We start from the raw sequence: 23410 nt of genomic DNA on the forward strand, positions 1-23410 counted from the left end.
AAAAACATTTTCTGCATGATTTTGTATGTGTGTTATAGTACACTATACCAATCACCCCAGCTGTCCGGAAAGATCAGAATTTCTATGTGATTAGAAGCGACCTCATTAATTCCAAAACTTAGGAGAAATTTGCTTATTATTGTAGTTAGTTCTAACTTCAATTTTTTCGACGTTTTCACAGCGGTCATAGTGTATTTATACGTATAAATAAAGTAAGGTTCCAAAATAATTTTGGAAAAGCTTCAGTTTTGTATCCAGAACACTCACGATCGATGATATATTTAAATACTATTATTGTATCTAACCTATACATCTAACATTCCTTTATAGCCCGGAAGAATTTTTAGTCATAACGTTTAAAAAAATACTGTATTACAAACGAACAAAAATAGACGTCTTGTAAAAAACTATTTAATACACGAATAATAATTAACACATGATAATTAATATGTGAATGAACCTTCAATAGCACCTAGCTGCAAATTGCTTTAATATCCATATGACAGGTGTAAATGCTAAAATATTCTAGTATATGTTTGCCTTCACTTCACCCGAATTGAATTTGAAATAGACTTAGATAATGTACGTCTAGATAGAGCCTCCTGCTCTGTGTGCGTGACAAGCTTCGTCTTACACACTGCGATTTGTATGTCACTTTGTGTTAGTGTACGTGCATTGCTCAAAATAGAGTTTAACTGTCAAACTCAATTTTTTTCGACGTTTTGACAGGTTCGCAGTCTATCTAGGCGTATCCAATAGGTAAAAATTTCTGAGTATTTTTGTAACTATACATATTATGATTTTGCGGACTTATTTCTTTATGAGAGTGAACATTTTATCAACGCAGCTGTCAAATAACTTTTTTTTAATGACGAATGACCACAAAAAAGTTCCGTTTTGATGAATAAAAAACGAATGAAAAATCAATAAAACAACACTATTATCATTAAATCAATTTGAAAATTGTTTGTAGTTTCTAGATCACAAGTTTACGTACATATTATTTTCTTTCCTTTAAAAATGGTTTTAAAACCGGTTAAGTGTACTAATAATAATAATAATCTTTATTTCACTAAAAGAGAGGTTCACAACACTTATTTATATATGTAGTACATCTTAAAAATTAACTTAAATAAAATGCAGTGTTGAATTGAAACTCTGATACCCATGACAAGATCTAACTTGTGTTATGGGTATCATGCCAGTGTTATATAAATAATAAATAAATAATTAAATAAATCAATTAATCAATACCATGTGCTGTAAAGGAAAGGTAAAGGAAATGACACGTTATGAATGTCAAAAGTTTTCTTTGCGGAAAAGGTTAAGCTGTAATGAGAAGAAGTGGAAAAACCTCGTTACCACTCTTTTAACGGCTATTTTAAATAACATATCTATCCTTAGTTTAACTTACTAGATGTAGACAAATTTATCACATTACGCTTGCTTACATTTCAATAACCCATCGGCACATAGCATTGGACTATAACTATATTGGACATAACTATGGATAGATAAGATCTTGTCATTAAACAGTGATAGCAATGTATCCGTAACGACTAACTAGAGATTTAACATTTACAGCTTCACTGCCTTACAAATTATTTAAATCGAATATATAAAATTCTCGTGTCATGGTGTTAAACATTGAACTCCTCCGAAACGGCTTGACCGATTCTCATGAAGTGCAAGTGAAGTGCTCAATGACTGCGTATTGGGTAGGTCTGAGAATCGGACAACATCTATTTTTCATCCCCCTAAATGTTAAGGGTGGTCCACACGATTTTTTTCAAATTTTTTTGACATTTTTTTTTAAATTTGTTTGATTATGAGTCAGCATTAAAAAATACATACAACTTCAAATTTTCACCCATCTACGATCAACAGTTACTTTTGTATCGCGATTTTAATATCAGCAATACAACGTTTGCTGGGTCAGCTAGTAAATATATATTATGTAAAGTAATGCAATAAAAATACTTAAACATCCAATACTCAATGCCCTAGACGAGTAAATCAAAAATGTAAATTAATCTTAATACGTAAAAACAAGAGTTATTGAGTACCTAGCAGCTACAGTAGATGCATCAATCCACACACACCGATATTTCTACAAGATTCAATACAATATCTGTTGGGTAGGGTCAAATGGGGAAAGAGGTATAGAGAAAAAAAAATTATAAAACTCTATCAAATATATAAAAATCGAGTCGTCATGATTTCTGATAAATCATTCGACATATACAAATGATTTTGTGTATTTCCATGCATGATTTAATATGATTATGAATATGAGTTTTGGAGGCTTTTAACTGCTTTAATATTAATAATTTACTACTGCATACATAGAGCTTAGGCAACAATCATTAGAAAGAACGTAATAGACATTATTTAAAATCTATAGTTATACTAGCTGACCAGACAGACGTTGTTCTATACATAATAAATAAAATACCGTTTTTGATGAATTTGTCAATAATTTTTCATTGTAACATAATAATATGCTCCTTGTTGTTATAATGAAATTGTTTCACAGCAGAACTGTCAAACCGCGCGTCAAAAATACTCTCACAGAAAATATGTCCAAACAAAACAAATATTGGAAATAAAAATAATTATGGGTCCCAAATCGAAATAAAAACTATCCTATCTCTTAAGTTGGACTAAACTGCACTCCATGAAGTAATCCCCATTGAAATCCGTTCATTAGTTTAGGAGTCCATTGAGGACAAACATTGTGACACGAGATTTATATATATTAAGAAAGATGACTACCTGTATAGCCGAGTGGTTAGCGATCCTACCTACTAAGCTAGAGGTCCCAGGTTCGAATCCCGGTAGGTGCACGCATTTATATGATGCATATGGATGTTTGTTTCCGAGTTATGGATGTTTAAATGTATTTATGTATGTTTAAATGAATTTATATATGTTTAAGTAAGTATATTGTGTTAGATATATCATTGTCTTGTAACCCATAACACAGGCTATATATGCTTAACTTGGGGCAAGATAATTTGTGTAAAAAGTGTGTCAATATTATTATTATTATATGTATATGTAGCTATATGTTAAATGTTAATACTGGCCTACCAACCTATTCCTTTTTATAAAATTATAAATAGATAAAGCGGGTACCTAAGCAGGGAACAAATTTTTTGGTTCTATTCATTTCTTAGATAATTTTATGTTTTGTATGGAGGCAGTAACCTAATTACTGCCTGAACGAGCGATAGCTATAATCTGTGCCACAGATCGAGATTACAATATGAATAGAATGCATTCGATGCAGGCGACTCATTGTTGGTAGCAACTTGTTTTGATTAGTGATTATTATTAGAAACAGTATCACTTTTTTTTATGGAAAAGGAGGACAAACGAGCGTACGGGTCACCTGGTGTTAAGTGATCACCGCCGCCCACATTCTCTTGCAACACCAGAGGAATCACAGGAGCGTTGTCGTCCTTTGAGGAAGGTACGCGCTTTTTTTGAAGGTATCCATGTCGTATCGTCCCGGAAACACCGCACAAGGAAGCTCATTCTACACATCCAGATGGTGAGGTTGATATCCTAACTTGTGGCGTGTCGTGCGAAGGTGGAATTCGTCGGTCCTGCCGCCAAGTGAAACAGCTCTTCGGAACACTCCCCTTGATAAATTCGTTGGAGGACACACAATAGTAGTTTTAATAAGGGTAATCATCAGCTGAACGTCAGTAGAATATAATGTATGATTTCAAATTTTTTAAGGATTTCTATTAACATATCCATAGAAAAAGTAGTAGTTCTTTAGCTCTTATGTCATAAATACATTAAACGTCTCATAGAAAAAGCTAGAACAGTCAAAAATTATTTCTTATATCTAATAGTTTGTCCCAAAATGCTTACACGAAAACAGGCCCACAGGAAATAGCGCGTACATAATGCATGCAAAAACAACAAAAAACACGAAGCGAATAGGTCAGATGTTGTCGAAAATATCAAGGCCTCTACCGACACGTGTAACCTATCTGCTATGCAACAACACTAAAAACATATCGCGAAGTCAATGAACTTCTTATCAAAATCGCAATTCGCGAGCTTAGTTGCACCGGTGAACCTGCGTTTGATAAGTCTGAAACGTTTCCTAGTGGACGATTTTATGTGTAGATTTTGCAGTCTTTAAGCAGCCGCTAAGTAAAGCTTTAAGAAAATATGTAAAATGTTTTTTTTTTATGAAAATAAGGGACGAAACGAGCAGTATATTCAGCTGATGGTTATTGAAACGCCCTGCACATTACAATGTAGTGCCCCTCAGGATTCTTGAAAAACCCAAACTTCTGAGCGGCATTACAATTACGCTCGTCACCTTGAGACATAAGATGTTAAGTCTCATTTGCCCAGTAATTTCACTAGCTACGACGACCTTCAGACCGCAACACAGTATGTTTACACATTACTGCTTCACGGCAAAAAGAGGCGCTGTTGTGGTACCCATAATCTAGCCGGCATCCGGTGCAAAGGAGCCTCCCACTGGTACATTTTATTCTTATTGTCAGCAATATTATTATAATAATTAATATGTGTTAATAAACGACTAACGTCGTTGAGGCATAAGATATCCCAATTAATAATTACAATTATATTACTGTGTTAGTAATTAATTTTATATAAGTATCACTTCAGTTTAAATATGATTATAAGTATCTATAATATTCGAATCTTTAGTTTAATTAACAACTTGATTCGTGTATGTCTGTTAGCATTAACACGGTTGGCAGTCGTGCCATATATAAGCCGGTGTACTAAGTTCTAGTATTCATTTCGTATTGTGATTTTCAAGTGAAAACTCTGCCTAAATACAGTGATAACAAGAATTATGTGTGTTTAAATATATAAATGTAATTAATCCATTCCATTTCCATTTCATATAGTCTTAACGATATAAAGTTAAAAAAAAGTATGTGCGTGTGATCTTTACGCGCGATTGAAGTGATGACAGAAATATTAATAGATGCATAGTTATATATAATATTAAATTTACATTAAATAACGCCGTGTTACCAACTAAGCATTCACGTATTACTGAAGAGCTAGGAGTATTGTTAGATTATTTGCTATTTTACCTATAAAGGCGACACTAAATGCCACCTTGAGCGATATAAGTTCACGGCTGCCGGCCCGCCATCTATAAAACAAAGCCAATATCTTCAAAATTCTTGCGTGGAAAACCTAATATTTTAATAGGCGCAAACAGTTTATATGCTTACAATTCTCATTATTCATTACTAATCTGAATAAATGTACCTACACAAAAAAAGTACAAGCTTTAAGAATAACTTTTCTGAGAGTGGTATTAAACAAATGCGTTATGCCGAGAACAAACTTGTTTAACTGCAATGAAAGGTGGTTGTTCAAAATAGCTCTGGAGTGTTAACTATAACCAACAGCAAACATTAGAAACCTACAAATAAGACTTAAGGGTATGTGTAATATGATAAAGTAGTGTTCATAGCTCCAAATGCTATATTTTCACCATTAAACTTATCTAAAAACACCTTGTTTTTAGACAAGTGTGTGTTTTCTGCTTATCCTTCGCCTTCAATAAATTATACATAACAGCGTGTTTCAAAAGTTGAAAACAAAATGTAAGTAATGATGACTCATATAATATATGCATTGACAAAATTAAAACGCAATAGTGTTTACAAAAACTCAGTAATATGTTATGCGCATTACGTTACGCATTCTCAGAAATATTTTTTATCATCGATCGATTATTTTATCAATGCCACGAAGAATCCTCAATATATTGTCGTTCAAATTATCAATTAATTGATAAATATTATTATTTTGCATTGTAAATGAAATCGCAATGGCTTAGCGTAAATATCTTTAATCTTATCTTTTAGTGGAAGTGTAGCAAAACAAATGACGAATAGGAGTTCATTATGAATGAACTGTCCGATTCTCTCCTGTTTTATAAATCTAAATCTAAGCAAAAGTAGATTAAGGATTGGTCTCCGCTGCGCTACAACTAGATACCACACTAAGTAAGAACAATAGCTTTTAGCACTCAATGGCATCTTTCAAATTTTGTAAGTTGTAATTAGTATGCGCTTCGTGTTATTTTTCATTGAAATTAATAAAATACTAAATACTTATATATACAATATTTTTACAATGCAACCCGGCATTTTAGTTTCAATTATTAGCAAAGTTTAACAGAACATATTATGGTACGTCAACGTCACACATTATTCGAGACTGGCTCGAGTATATTCGGGCGTAATATTAGTTGCCACAATTTGCGACTACTCCTGCGGTATCTAGAAGAGCGCAGCGGAGACCAATCCTTAATCTAGGATGACATCGTTGTATATAACAGTGAATTTTTGTGATTGCGATACTTAAGTGACAGTGGGCAGTTAAGTCCTCGAATGGCGACAATGTACCGGAAGACGCAGTAGTAAACTTAGTAACGGGCTCTATTTCAGGCATAGTAAGAACCATAGTTGTAAAAAATTTGAGACACTGTATAGGGGTTGCCAAGTTAAAAGTAAAATTAAATTTACTAAAACTGTATATTGCACATATTTGTGCAGTCATTTTTTAGTGTTGGGGGGTCTACCCCTACAAGATGGACCGTCGATCTGATCAAGATCGCCGGCATAGATTGGATACGGGCAGCACAGGAAGCCGTGATGGATCTTTGAGGAAAATGATCATGATGAACACAAATCCATCTTAGATAGACTTACGTCGTACGTAGATAATTTTTACGTCTAGATAGAGCCTCTTGCTGGTAGCTCACAACCGATGAAAACAGGCCAGGTTTATTATTTTAGTGTGCGTGACAATGATTTGTATGACACTCAGTGGTCGTGCATTGCTTAAAATAAAGGTCAAACTCATTTTTTTTCGACGTATTCACAGCGGCTGTAAACGCATCTCTGACTTAGTACTACGGATGTCCATGAGCGATTGCCTCACCACTCCCCATCACATCAGCCTCTTGCCCGTTTACCCCATCTTATATAAAAAAACGTATAGTAGGTACTCGTTAAATGTTAGTATAACAATAGCTGATAATTTGCACAGAAGTCAGTTTGAAGAAAATTCTCAACAATTATAAAACATCCGTCAACAATGTAAACTAATTGAGCCTCACCTGCTATATAACATTTAGCTGAATCTGAAGTTTTCGAGGTCGGCCTGGGCCAGACGGCAGGGGGGGGGACGGAGGTTACAGGGGGTCTCCCCCCTCCCGACCCTCACCCGGCTCGTGCGTGAGAAACGGGGCTTCAGCTTTTCAGGGCTTCAGGTGGTTTGCACACAGCTAACGATTGCGTTTACTCAGTATCAACGTACTATATTCATTAGAAACTTACGAATATAGCTATGTTATACATAACAAAGTGGGTTAATTTTTCCGCATTAGTTTTGATTAGTACACTCTGCGCGATATTATTGAAGTGAAACTTCTTTATCGACGCATGAGATAAATTTTATAGCAAATCGTCACGATTTTCGGTTACGCGCCATTTTGTTTTTGTTGTTTGTCATTGTGACAGTGTTGACAGCTGTTAAACATGGCTGAGACACGTATTTTGTTAGACAGTGACTTAACTATAACAGCGTGGGTGACATAGCCATAACGACCTCTAAAATGGAGATTATCTTTTTCTATTATAAAACAGGGTTTAGCGTGCATTTAGCTAAAACGTCGTTAAGCACAACATAAATTAAAGTGTACAGTTCCTGTACTAGAGGAACGGAACGCAATTTTTGAAAGCTGTCTATCTATCTGTATATATAAATATGATTTATCCGTTAGACACACCTTAGATTAGCTTCGACTCGTATTTTATGCAATGAAAGTTTATAAGCAATGTCGAAAGATTGATGAACGTTAAACCACAAAAGATATTTTAAAACAAGTGTTCAACACATGTTTAACTTTTTTGTAATAAATATTTAATTGCAATTAAACATTATTTAGGTTTAGTGCGGGTGAGTTCAATAGTCTTAAACAGTTTTCACTCATATAAAAAAGCTTCGTAAATGTGCACTAAAAAGTAAATAAAAATTAACAAAAAAACAATCAACTTCAAAACTCTATTCCAAAACAATAGATATAATGTGCACTGAAAAGTATAGAAATAATTGCGTATTTTCATACAATGTAATTAATTAATCTAATTCTAAAATATAGGTATTGATTCTAACTTTCTTAATATCTCATTAAATACTTGTTTCTGACATGTTACAAGAAACCTGAGGGGTACTCCTTACCATCACAGTTTTGCATGTCTCCTCGCAATAAAAGTATCGGCCAAAGTATTCATTCAACGAGACACATTTAATAACACATCTCATTGAATTCGCGCTCTACCTAAAGAATTGATACGAAAAATACTATACGAATCTATAAGATATTTTTTATTCACCCGGCATAATGCACTGAACGTAATAATGCGCACTGTGGCACTGATAGTTTCGTGTCACTATTGCCTTCACCTGTGTACAAAATGTCCATCTATCATAACATCTGTCTCATAAATAAACGCAGTGTTAAGTTACTCCTAGTTTAAAAGTGGAAGGCTCCTTTGCACAGGATGCCGGCTAGATTATGAATAGCGCCTACGGTACGGCGCCTATTTCTGCTGTGAAGCTACTGCTTCACAGCAGAAACATTACTATGTGCAAGCATAACTGTGTTTCGGTATGAAGGGTGCCGTAGCTAGTGAAATTACTGGGCGAATGAGACTTAACACCTTATGTCTCAAGGTGACGAACGCAGTTGTAGTGCCGCTCAGAATTTTTTGGTTTTTCAAGAATCCTTAGCGGCACTGCATTGTAATGGTCAGGGCGTATCAATTACCATCAGCTGAACGTCCTGCTCGTCCCGTATTTTCATAAAAAAATAAATAAAAAGAAATGACTTCTCCCTGTCATGTGATTCTGTAGTGACAAAGGTAAGATAAAGACAATTAAACTTAGAATAACATTATTTCACGTTTATTAATATCACAGTATGGGTCTAGTTGGTACCAACACTAATGAATTGTGAGTTAAGCCGTTTTAAATAATTAATGTTAAGAATGTCTTACGAAAGTTTCAATAGCTTAAAGATATAATAATTATTATTTATTTTCACAAAATATATACAAAACAAACACTCTCAGGTAGAAGAAACGGCGCGAGAAACTCCCGGTTATATTTTTGAGATCTAAAAAATATCATAATTCCATAGTAGACCATCAATCATTGTGTGTAATCTTATAGTAAAATTTATATCAAAGGAAAGATCATTTTGATAGTCTTTAATAAATTATAACATTTACAGTAGATTCTTTGAATAAAATATTGATACTTATTCATAGATAACATCTTAACATCGGCTGAGCAGAGAAGTGATCATTGGGTGAGAAATATTGGGTAAAGTTACTACATAACTTTTGATACAACACAGGAATTATGATCTGAAATCAAATACGTCATATATATTGCGTTGTTGAAGTGCTTGACATCAAACCCGTGGCTCCTGAGTCCCGACTCATAAATATTAAGAATATCACTTGAACGGGAATGTCATTGACCTCGAGTGTGAGGTAACAAATTGGATCGACCATGCGCGAACGATAATCCTCATTAGTGATGATATTATGGGATACTTATATTTCCTATACCTGTACTTCAGTTGTTTTCGGTTGGCAGCGCATTTAATTTACTCTTTATTTTACTTTTATCTGTATCTATATAGATACTAGCTGACCCGGCAAACGTTGTATTGCCATATAAATTGCAGATTTATTTTCTACTTACTTCACACTTATTTTATATTTTGGATAATTCACACTATAGTTTTATAAATTATAGCCTATGAGTTATTCTGGTATGTAAGCTATATTATTATAAAGTTTCAACAAAATCCATTCAGTAGTTTTTGCGTTAAAAAGGTACAAACATACATGCAGACATACAAACTTTCACATTTATAATATTAGTAGGATGTATCCTACAACAGAATTATTGAACGTGGTTTTCAACCAATTGAAAATGTTCGGTTTTCTTGAAAATTTGCGCAAGGTCAAGTAAAAATTACAACCTTTTTGATGTATAAACTTATTTAGCATCGTTGTGATTTGAAGAGCGATGAAACGAAAAAGCGATAGTAAAAAGAGACAGTACACATAAATTAATAAGATTTAACGTGGAAGAAAAGGAGATAAGAAGTATTATACAGTGTTTTGGTATCAGGCGATCATAACCGAAGAAGAGATTGTCTTTAGTATGTCGCGAGTAAACTTTAATATATTCTGTCGTCTTACTTCATAGACACGAGGAGAACATATTTATGGTAGCGGTGATAGTAATGTCTTTCATAGTGGTTGAAATCATGTCTCATCGTAGCAACATGTACCAGGACTTCATATGCAGTTTAGAGGTTCATGCACAATGCAGGTTTCACTTCTGACGTGTGTACTTTGTACGCACGCAATATTTTTAATGCAGGAGGAGTACTCTTTTGTAACCTCAGAGGAATCATAAGAGTGTTGTCGACGTTATAATGCTTCGAATAAACGTACATATGAATTCAAAAACCGACAACACGTTAGTACGTGGCGGGCGAGCATCGAACCGGGGCTCCGTGGTGAGAATCAACGGTTCAACCTATTGCCCAAAGGAAGTTATCAACTGCACTGTAAAAAAATATTGACGCATTTAGGATATAAAAAGGTAACTTAGAATTTATACATAACTAATAGTAATTTAAAACTCTCCAAGATACTATTTTTAGATATCTATATTTTATTTTTATTTGACGAATTGTACTCAAACGATTTGTGCATATTTTAATGTAATCTGTATAAGTTAATGTGTTATTGCAAACGTAATATGCGAACGAGCGTTAGAGTTGAATAAAACACACAAGATTTATCAAAGATACGTCGCTGGAACGGTTGGCTTAGTGGAAAGAGCGCTCGCATGGAAAGCAAGAGGTCGCGGGTTCGAGTCTCGCATCGTTCATAAATTTAATTTGTGTAATTACTCCCAGAAGTGAAGGTTATCACTTTAAAATAAAATAACAAAACGCAATATATGCCACGCCGCTCGGACATTTCTTGGTCACTTTTAATAGGCGATTGGCAGAGTAGTTGTTTTTAGTACTTACGTCAATGAATTAGGACAAATATAATAGACTATAGTTAAAAAAATCTAAAAATATTCTTTAAAAGAGTATAAAATATATTTTTAAATAATATTGTTTTTTATGAGAATAAGGGACGAGACGGCTGATGGTAATTGATTCGCCCTGCCCATTACAATGAAGTACCGCTCAGGATTCTTGAAAAACCCAAAACCCAAAAAACGGCCGTTCGGATAGTGCCGTTCAGAATTTTTGCGGTAAAGATACCCCGTTTGCCAAGTAATTTCACTAGCTACGGCACCCTTCAGACCGAAACACACTAATGCTTACACATTACTGCTTCACGGCAGAAATAGGCGCCGTTGTGTTACCCATAATCTAGCCGGTATCCTGTGCAAAGGAGCCTTCCACTGGTATGAATTCGTGTTCGATAGAACAATAGAGGCTGCATCCAGAAGGAATCTGAAATGTCTGTTAATGTCTCTTATAAGTAACGACTCTATGTATAAAAGGTGTGAATATTCTTTAGAATAGTATTAAAATCAGTCTAGCGAAACTCTCTAAGAAAAAAGCGATTCACTCGTATGCATGAAACGTGCAGTCATTGATAGATTGAACGGAGATGGCCGAAATCAATCGACGTTATTAGCAACTGTTTGCTTTCAAACTAAGCCGGATTTTACTTCGTAGCCAATCGCCATTCTGTAATTACAATGGTGAAGCGTCTAAAGAATGCTTTCATATCAACAATGTCAATTTAATATTAAATGTTTTCATAACAACAATGGACATTTAGTTTGTTATCTTGTTTGTTCTCAAAACGTCAAAATTTTTTTTTTTTTTTGGATAGAACAACTCTGCTGAGTCAACTTGTATTTTGAAATACCGCGTTCTCACAATTCATCTTTAGGTCAATATCGGGATAGAATATTGGAAGTGTGGCATGAAATTTTAATGCGTTCCTCAGTTGTAGGCTCCGGTTTAAATTCGGAACGCATAGCTCGGTGGTATCGACCGCCCTGTATGTGTGCCACCTGCCTCCCCCTCCCAAACTCCCCCATCCCAGCAGCTGACACGATCACACTTGACTTTTAATTCCCCCTTCATTTTGACACACTGCAGTACTGTGATAATGATGAAAGAGGCAACGGAGGGCTCTGAAATTTCATTTTGTTACTCCCTTTACCTTGTAGCGTTGCTTAAATTTAAATGATAATAAATGTATTATATATATACTAGCTGACCCAGCAAACGTTATTTTGCCACATAAAATATTTGTTATCAAAATAAAAAATAACATTGTTACTTAGTTGACAAAATAACTTAACGATTTGTAAGTTTAATAAAATAAATAAGCAGTGGGCCATCCTTATGCCATAGGGGTAGGCAAATACTTTACGCCCTATTCTCAGACCTATCATATTAACACAAAAATTCAATAAAATTGATCAAGCTGTTTCGGAGGGGTTTGTTGATAAACACTGACACGAGAATTTTGTGAACCTATTTGATAACTGCACACCTTCAATGCTGTTAACTCATTATAATTCGATCCGTAACAGGGAATGTAGAGCTCAAGCCAAACCAATCTCTCAGGTTTTTCAACTATTATGTTCGCCTGGTCTCCGTTTCCCTGCATGATGCGTCGTAGTAGCTGTCCACGATATTATGGCTAAAGTATCTGGCTTGTTTATATTAAACGTTTTCAGTTTTACCTTAAAATATACTTTTGAGACAGCTATTGATATGTATAACTAGCTGATACTTGCGACTTCGTCCGCGTACACAAATGACTGAGCACGTAGTACTTATTTAAATCGTTGTTTCTTAAAACTTTAATGACTTCATATAAACTTCCACGTATAATAAAGCTGTGGAATGAGCTTCTTTGTGCGGTTTTTCCGGGACAATACGACACAGGTACCTTCAAAAAAAGAGCGTACACCTTCCTTAAAGGCCGGCAACGCTCCTGTGATTGTTCTTCTGGTATTGCAAGAGAATGTGGTCGGCGGTTATCACTAAACACCAGGTGACAAGTACACTCGTTTTTTCATCGTTTTCTATAAAAAAATATAAATAAAGGAAGACATCGCAATAATTTTTAGGTAAGGGCCAAGTGTCTAATGAAAACCTCTATCATTTTATAGATAATTCACACTCATACAATGAAGCTGAATAAAAAGACGTACAGTTTTACATTTTATAATTAATATCTAATTTACAAGTAGTTTACCTACTATCTACTTAGTACATAAACATAAATAAATACATATAAACATCCATATTATTCATATAAATGGTTGCATCTACCGGAATTCGAACCCGGGATCTCTAGCTCACGGGGCAGGGTCACTAACCACTGGGCCATATGGTATATTAATTTGGTTACATTTAAGGTACACAATAGTATAATTATACAGTATATGTAAACTAGAATGGATAAATAAAATGTTCATTTTTTCCGAAGGCATAAAGGTGCTTTACCAGGGTTTAACAAAGACTATTCCAGAGTGGTACCTTCCTAAACCAAGGTATAACGGGCGGTGATTACAAAGGGGGTGAGGTGAAAATGGGCCGGAGCCCTTACGTGTACTGCACTATATCGTACGCCACACATTCGTAGCACATATTGATCACCCTAAAGGGTTACTGCCTTCCTGTGATTCATTATCCTGCACCATGTAATTTTGACAAGCAATATAGAATAGCTCGGAAACATGCGACGCTGAAAGCTATATTTTTCTCAAGAGTATTAGCAGTAGAAGAGTAGAGAAATATATCTATTTACCATAATTATCCATAATCATTTATACGTCTAGATAGACTGTGACAGTTGTGAAAATGTAGAAAATAATTGAGTTTAGAACTAACGTCTATTTTGAACAATGCACGCATATTAGCACAAAGTGTCATACAAATTGTGAGTGTAAGGCGTAGCTTGTCATGCACACTATACTAATATTCCTAGCCTGTTTTTATGGTTTTCTAACAGCAAGAGACTCTATCAAACTAAAGAAGAAACTCGTAAATCGGTTCATAAATCTCAGCGTAATCGGTGAACATACATAAAAAAAATACCAATTGAATTGAGAACCTTCCCCCATTTGAAGTCGGTTAAAAAAGTGGCATAAGTTTCATGCCATTTTTCCTATAACTTTTCCGAAGTGGTGGTAAAGTCGATGACGTTCATAAGCGTCATTTTTGCCAAAATCAATAAAATGATTTTTCTCTCTTTCTGTAATAAGGCCCCTTCACTAATAACCGGAACAAATACAATAGGGTTATGCGACAAAAGTACTCGTGGTTGCTACCACGATGCTGATACTGATCTGCCATGGATGAACACAATTTTTACCAGTGGGAGGCTACTTTGCACAGGATGCCGGCTAGATTAAGGGAACCGCAACGGCACCTATTTCTGCCGTGAATCCGTAGCTAGTGAAATTACTGGGCAAATGAGACTTAACATCTTATGTCTCAAGGTGACGAGCGCAAATGTAGTGCCCCGAAATTTTGGGCTTTTCAAGAATCCTGAGCAGCACTGCACTGTAATTGGCAGGGAGTTTTAATTACCATCATCTGAACGTCCTGCTCGTCTCGTCCCGTATTTTCATAAAAAAAACAATGTGTCTTACTCTAATAATATTTATTGCATGCGTAATGCAAATCTAACAAATCCCAGATAGTGTTATAGTCTCTAGTATAATATTCCATTTGTTCTCCCTGAAATAGGCTTCACCTAGTTTTTCATTGGTCGTGCATGATCGATTTTCTCTTGCACTTTCGTTGCTAGCTGTCCCGCTCTAGGGGGGCACCCCCATACACCCCCGACCTTGAATTTGGGAGGCAGACGCACACGAGTAGGGTTGTCACGGGCTTAATTACTTTCACATAATATATTATTCATGTATTGCTCATATTTGAGACTTCATTTTGGACTTGTGTTGCCTTTCTAGTAAATCTATAATATAATATTTTTTGATTAATTCAACCGTTAGAATGTGAAACTTATATAAGTGCCCGTTATGTAATCAAATTCATCCGACTTTTCCCTTTTTTCCTTATTTTCTTTCCATTAGTTTTGTGATTATAACATTTTATACAAAAAATAAACTTATAACCTTCCTTTTAAAAATACTTGATGTAAATGTTAAGCTTACTAAGTACGTGTATTTAATATCACTTTAAATGTTAAACTTTTATAAGATATTATTAATTTACGTTATTTTAGTATTATGTAATTCAATTTTAGTTTTATCGTTATCAGAAAGTTTAATTAAAAAATATTAAATTCGTACCAACATTATTTTAAACTTAGTTCTAAGATTATTGTTTATTGAACTAACCTTTATTAAAATATTTTTTTTATGTATGTAGTAAGCTTACTTAAATTTTGCCCTATTAATAAATTTATCTATTTTAAAACTTGTTTTGGCAGCCCTATCGCACACTACGTTGGTTCTGGTTTGAGTGAGCTAGATACAGCGTTGTTCAGTCCCTCCCCTCACACTTGCATCCTGTTCAGTGTAACGCTACAACCTTCTACCTATAGCCTATGTGATCAATAACTTACATAAACTAGAGCCTTGCGACTGCGCTCCAGGGCATTTCACAGTTAAAGCCTGAATTCAATTGATCCCAGAAATTTGGGGCAGATTTATATACTTACTCTTATATATAACATACCCACGATTCTGTGATTTAAATTTGAACCTGATAGTTTGGTTCTTTGTTTTAATAAAGTTCAAATATGTTTGGCTTCTTGTCATGGCTTTGGCTGCTTGGATTTAAGCAAAATTGCACTGTCTCAGGAACATATCTAATCTTTGGGATAAAATGTAAGGTATTCTTTTCTTTAAGAATAGTAGTTTAGGAGTAACACTTTAACAATAATAACCAAAGAGTTGAACAAAGACATATCAATATTTATGAACTTTACGTCACTCGAACAGTTGGCTCAGTGGAAGATCGTTCATAAATATTGTTTTTAATTTAATTTTGTGAGATTAATCCCAGAAGTGAAGCCCCACTTTAAAAAATAAAATTTGTTTAAATTTGATCTCAAGTCAATTTACTAATATGCAAATATTGTGGTTGAGCATGTTATCAACTGTAGATGTAAAGTAGATCCTGTAGATGAAGCCGCAACCGGAGATTTGAACAAATATATATCAAGATTGATGAACTTGATGTCACTCGAACGGTTGTTTCAGTGGAAGAGCGCTTGCACGGAACTCTAGACGTCGCGGGTTCATCGTTCATAAATTTTAATAGACGACCGCCTTTTAATATTAAAGTCTATAAATTTTGGATGATAGAATAGTTAAAAGTGTTTTACAGCTAGCTTAATAACCCTGCTTTGTCTGCAACAATTGCCTTGTTTGACGCTTTTCAGTAGCCCCAATATTAATGATGTTCTATTTATTGTGCTCAGTAAAAATAACCTTTAATGGCTTAGTTCTTTTCAAGGTTAATTGACGTAACGTTTCAAAGAATTGAAACACCTTTCTGTTTGATTCAGAATGTAGTGAATTTAATAGAAACGTTTATTGTATAAAATTCTAGCTTACATACCTACTTGATATCTGATTGATGGGATAGCCGCATTAAATTATAACTTAATTAGTGGTGTTGGAGGAGAATGGTGGTCAAACGCACCAATGCGCTGATCCTGTACCAGCTCGGAATAAAAACTAGTTTATCCTCCTTATCAACATGAGCCGGAAGATGTCCAATCGTGGACAAAGGCCTCCCCCAAAAATTTCCATGATGATCGTTCCTGAGCTGCCCTCATCCAACGTATTTCGGCAATCTTGACCAGATCGTAGGTCCATCTTATGGCCTACCAACACTGCGTCTTCTGGTACGAGGTCTTACTTCCCCAACGGCCATCTGTCCGTCAAAATATGTGCCCTGCCCAATGCCAGTAAGTACATTTGTCCTCCTTATGCAGACAACGTATTCTCTCTTATTTTGGCCACTCAATACGCATAGGTGACTAAATTTGGAAAAATAATTGTGTTTGAAAATACCGAAGGACCAAATGCAAATTTCCTTAAAGACTATGTAGAAACTAATGCAATATCACTATTTGCTGTTGCTCTTTGCACAGGATGCCGGCTAGATTGCCGGTCACAACGGCGCCTATTTCTGTAAGTACTAGCATTACTGTGTTTCGGTCTGAAGGGCGCCGTGAAATTAGGAATTACTATGGAAGCCTCTATCTACGCGCTTTTCGTTTTCCCTTTAAACATAGTTTTTAAAACAGCTGTTCTGTCACATTATTATAAATAACTACATAGCTCTATAATATTAATTATACAGAGCAGCCCAATCTAAACAAGGAAATTAAATGCTATTGGATAACACAAGTTGCCACACAACATTGGCCTAGTTACAATGATCCACTTATCGACCACTATTTGGGTTATTGTTATATTTACATGCAGACTACTCTGCTTAAAAGAAATATATTTGGATTATTTGTTAACAAATGAAAAGAAAGGTTCCAAAATATAGGTGGTATAAAATTAAACAATATTTAGGTTTACCAAACAGATATATATCGGTACCTAAGCTCCAATGAGTAATAATTCAGAAAAGGGTTCTAAAACAAAATTAAATAAACACAACTCGAGTTGTAACTGTGTAAAACGAAAATATCCTAGCTTTTTTTGTATTTAATATTTGCAATCAGTCCCCAAACTATGAGCAGATGTGTTGGACTTCTAGAATTTTGTGGGAAGAGTGGTCCATCGATCTTTCTTCCCTTTACTTCAAGTCAAATTCTACAATACTATTTCGCTTGAGTCTCTTTGGATGGTCTATAGTGAGTAACTCCACTGCCAGTGGGTTTGGTTTGATTTCTACCTTTACTGTTTTAAATTTAAGTTCTTCATGAAGATCATTGTTTTTTAGAAACCATGGGGCGTGCTTGTATTATTGCAATGTTGGTTGCTGATCCCCAGAGCTGGATACCGTACCGGAGCTTTTGTAAAGCATGGTTGCGATTGTTATTACTTACAAGGATAGCGGTATCGTCGGCAAACGTAGCCGTTACTATATCAGGTGCTTCTGGCAGTTCACATGTAGATTGTGTACACTACTGGACCCAGAATCGATCCCTGGGGTACTCCTGCCTTAATATCATGCAACAAAGTTGTGTATTCACCGTCCTAGACTATACTCCTAGACTTATGAAGAGATATTGGAAGTAACAACTAAATTGCATTCACTTATCGACTTGTTTCTTTTTGGTATCGTTTATGGAACAATTTCTCATACTTATCTCAAACTTACTGAACTGCAGACTTGTTACATTTTGAAGCTGAGGTATCGATATTTTTATAAATATCTACTAAACTTAATATTTATTCAAAACAACACAATACTTATTCGTATATTTACAATATGAGATTAAATGTAGTAATAACATCACTACGAAAAAGTGTACCAAGAATACTGGCGGCAGTTCCGCGTTCTATACCTAGGCTGAGCCGTTGGTTTCGAGTGGCGTAGATAGTACTTTGTACTGTGTAAGCGTCTCGACATATTAAAATGGAAAATCCCTCAGTTCCGTTGTAAAAAAGCATAAAAGGCATTTATTTTCTCAAAATTGATTCCTTTAGAATTCTTTTTGATGACATTTCTAATACTAGATACTACTACCGCTAAATGTTGTAAATATCTATTCCTATCGAATTCTTTTGAGATCACTTTTTGCTCGTAAAATAATGTTAAAATCAAAGAGTGTAAGTATAAAACTTGAGTGAGAAGATATAGCGTATTTTAAAAATTATAAATCTCCATTGATATATCTCTTGGATTCCTAATCGAATCTTAATTAAATACTCTTTAAATAATACTCCGTTATGTTTGGTGTATGTTGAATTACTTGAAAACGAATAGTATGAGGTAGGTAGATGATATACGTAACAGCAGTGGCGAAAGTCCCGTACGCATTGCAAGTGTCGAAAGCAAAAACACGAGACATCGCAACGCAAAGTCCAGCACGTCACGCAAAGTCCCGCTTACCAAGCAAACGCAAACTCGAGCTACGACTTGTTCAGGACTTTGAAATGTATGATTTTCAACGCTATAGAACACGTTATATGGAATTTTTCCTGTCTTACTAGATTAGATCGATTTATTTGCAATTTCCGCGATTCCGAGGCTGTTGACCCTCGCACAAGGTGTTGTCGTAGAACAAGGTCTTGCAACAAAAAGAGCAAAAAATTCGCATGAATGTTTACATTTCCTTCATAAAAAACAGCTATTATTAATGTCATAGACGTTTGAATCGATGGTCTAGCAATCCTGTTATAATTCATTAAATATGAATAATCTCAAAATAATTATTATTTACTGCGTTTTAGTTGGATTCGTTCAATGGCCAGGAAATATGATTAATCATAGTATCTACTATCTAATGGACCTAGGTATACAATCGCAAGGTTGAGCAACGACACCTTTTTGTTATGACATTGAGGGAAGAGACGAGCATGCTGATGGTAATTGATACGACCTGCAGATTACAATGCAGTGCCACTCAGGATTCTTATTAAACCTAAAAATTCTGAGCGGCACTACAGCTGCGCTCGTAGAGACATATGAGACATAAGATTATAAGTCTCATTTGCCCAGTAATTTCACTAGCTACGGCGCACTTCAGACCGAAACAGAAAAATGCTTACACATTACTGCTTCATGGCAGAAAAAGGCGCCGTTGTGGTACCCATAATCTAGCCGGCATTCTGTACAAACGAACCTCCCACTGTTTTTTTTATATATGAACGCCTTTTAAGTTAAGTTACCACGTAAGTACTTTCTGTTGTGGATGTAATTGAATTTAAAGTAGGTACTTGGAAAAAATGCATAAATTTTAATCAATGCAAGAACATAACGCGATTTTTTTATGGTTCTCCAGTGAGTAATGAGTTCAGCGAGCTATTATGGTTTAAGTTCAGTTTTATTTATTTAGAGCATTGGTAACAAGAACATCAGCTCAAACTAAAATACAATAAAAGAAGAATATTTAAATCATTTGACAATATACTTAATAACTAGAAAACTTTTGTTAAGTTCGTGGGTTTTTCAAGAATCCTTGTAATAGACGGGGCATATCAAATTCCATCAGCTGAACGTCCTGCTCGTCTCAACTCTTATGGTCATAAAACAAATATAATCGCCTGGGATTTGATGTGTTTGGAGGTACTTAGATAATTTAAAAAAATAAAGAAAGAAAAATTATATATTTATTTAGTTCAAAATGTGAAGTGTTAAAAAACTTATTGGCACTCTTTTTGATCTATATTTCCTGCTCGTCTCGTCCCTTGCTGTCAAACAAAAACAAAAATCGTATTTTTTTCTGTTCACCGTTTTTTCTCCGACTCACTGTGCAAATCCGATTGCCAATTACTAGTCTTTTCATTTTTCTGGTTATTATATAGCTTTTGAAACTCACAAATAATGTGGCTTTCTATTACTAACAGAATTTTTCAAATTACCTCCCCTTTACCTTCCATTATCATCGTCATTACCGCCTCCAACCTCACTACCTTTACGTATTTATAATATTAATATTGACGAGCTGTTATTCATACAAAATGAAATGAATAGTTTTAAATCTATTAAAATGCATAAGTTAACATCGATTTCGACAAGAGCCTTGAAAGTTTATTAGTATGTATTATGTACTGCTGTGCAAACATAATAGGTATTATGTGCCTACCACGTAATTGCGTTCACAAATACGGACTTTAGACCTTACTGTTATTGTAATAGATGAGTTAATTGAGTAGGACAATGAGGGCAAAAATTGATGGAGTATGGCTAAAGTCTTGGTTTGGCTGCGCTTACAAAGAAAATATTCTAAATGTGAAATCTTCTTAAAACTATAGATACGAGAGGCGTAAGCGTAGTAAATAGAAATCTGTGACTGCCCAAAGATAAAACTAATTATTAAGAAGTGAGTATAAATAAAAATTGAGCCAAATTAACTTGTAAAGTAGAAACGCAAGTCCATAGTTCTACAAAAATTCTTAAATAACCTCTATGCAATAAAATACTGCAAAATAATAAAAACTAACTATTATCAACTTAGAACAAAGGGTTCCTTATGCACTTTGTTGGAATAAAAATAAAATCTGAGCGAAATTAATTTGTAAGGTAGACCCGCAAAAAATTTAATAGTTTTACAAAATTCTTAAATAACTTCAATGCAATAAAATATTGTAAAATAATAGTATATTTCGTATGTGACACAATATTTGGAACGCGTTCATCGGCTTCACTTCCTAGCCCCCATAAATTGTAATAACACACTACAATATCTTTTATAACATAGAGCTAACATCTGTTGGTGACGTCATGCCAGCAGCGCGGAACAAAATATAGCCTTGGACCTATGGCCGAATGTTTAAGCTGTGTACTGTAATGCGATTAGCCGACAACGCGGCGACTGCGACACTTTTAATACAGCAGATGTTATATTGACACCTCTTTGGTAGGGCTACTTATTTTAAAGATTACTAAGAGATATATTCAGCTTTTGTCATGGCAATGAAGTGGCTAAAATACATCCTCAATACTCCATTCAAATTTGCCCGTACCTTTACTATATATGTATATTTACTATATATGGAAGAAAATTTTCATTACTATGTTGGCTTATAATATATATTTTGCAATATTTTTATTCAAACAATACAAATTTTATAACTATATTTACAATACAATGATTATATTAACATTAAAACTATCGTTACGGGAAGTGTACCAAGAATACTGGCAGCATTTCCACGTTGGACAGCTAGGCTGATCCGTTGACCGATATAGCTGCCACCGCTTGGATTTTTAACTTCAGCACAACATTCAACTATTACCAACAACCGATGTATGGGTTTTCATTAAAAGATGGAAGGGGCAATAGAAGCGTTGCTGGCAAAGGCCAGAACCTGAAGAAGATGGGAGAATGCTCTTAGCTTGAGAGGCCCTAAGTCGTACTGGTCCGGGAAACTGCAGTCAGTAATTGATCCCACAAAGTGGCTGTGCGAGGCAAAAAGTTTCTCGAAAAACGCGCGTCTTAGAGTTGTAGAGTACTAGACGTCAACAGAATCCAGGTGGAACTTTAGCATTTTATGTAACGTTCTACTCAGCTGCTGCCTGAATAACTTGACCACCTTTTAAAAATGCTACAAGACACGATTTCAAAATGGCCGACATAGAAATGACAAAAACACACTTCTTTCACAAAGGCACTGGATCCTTCGCATGCAAGTTTGACTTAACCGGTCTTTTATACTTACCTATACCTAGTGACGTCAATATTTTTTTGTGAAAGAACATTGGACTTCATACTTGACTAGCTGCTGCCCGCGACGTCATCCGCGTGGACGCTATAAGACAGTTAAAATACTATGCCTGCATATACTAACGTGATTATATTTAGTCGTTACATTGTCCCGGCGTCTATTTGATTATTCATGCAAAATTTGCATTAAATCTATTCAGTACTTTTTGCGGACAAACATTCACATACTTTGTTGGCTTAGGTAATGTTTATAGGGCACACGGCAATATATTTTTCAAATATGAAAAGTAAAGTTGTTACTTTGTTACAATTTTATTATATTATGAATTGACATATTAAATAATAGTGTTAATAAAAATAAAATCGATAGTGTGTAGCATTCCTAATATATTATGCAAGTACCGACATTGGAACGAAACTTAGATATTTTATTTGTTATTATTTCCAACAAATATTGTTGATTTATACAAATAGTAAAATATTATGCATTTAAATACAGATTGCATGTATGCATTTCGTAACAGTCCTGGAAGTTTTGTACAAAGAGGATGTAAATACTACGGAATAAGAGGTGGGACTGCTTAAGTAAAAATTGAAATTTAATTTACTATGAAACGTGTTGTTATTCGACATAAGTTTGAAATAGTAGTAATTACAGTATAGCGATTGACCACGAAGTATAATCCGGCTTAGTTTGAAAGGGAACAGTTGCTTAAAACGTAGTGGTTTTCGGCTATCTCCTTTTTAGCAACATTATAGCCGACATCTATCAACCTGTCAATGACTGCACGTTTCATACAATCGAGTGAATAACTTTATTCTTAGAGAGTTTCGCTAGGCTGATTCTGTGGTCTTTTTTCATTCTTAGTTATCCATATGACGTTTTGTAAATGTTTATTTAGCTGTTTTCTGTTACTAGCCCGATTAAATTTGATACCAAAATAAATATATTTGGCCTTCACTTTGAT

The 23410-nt window shown here is 34.8% G+C and overlaps 1 protein-coding gene across 2 annotated transcripts in view; it reads left to right on the forward strand.

Annotated features, from left to right (window-relative positions):
• The window catches only part of LOC126969247 (zinc finger protein chinmo-like), a 95321-nt gene that overhangs the window by 56200 nt on the left and 15711 nt on the right, over positions 1 to 23410 (forward strand). The gene's annotated exons all lie outside the window — the stretch shown is intronic.

This window comes from Leptidea sinapis, chromosome 17 (assembly GCF_905404315.1).
Source record: "Leptidea sinapis chromosome 17, ilLepSina1.1, whole genome shotgun sequence".
NCBI classification, from domain to species: Eukaryota; Metazoa; Arthropoda; class Insecta; order Lepidoptera; family Pieridae; genus Leptidea; species Leptidea sinapis.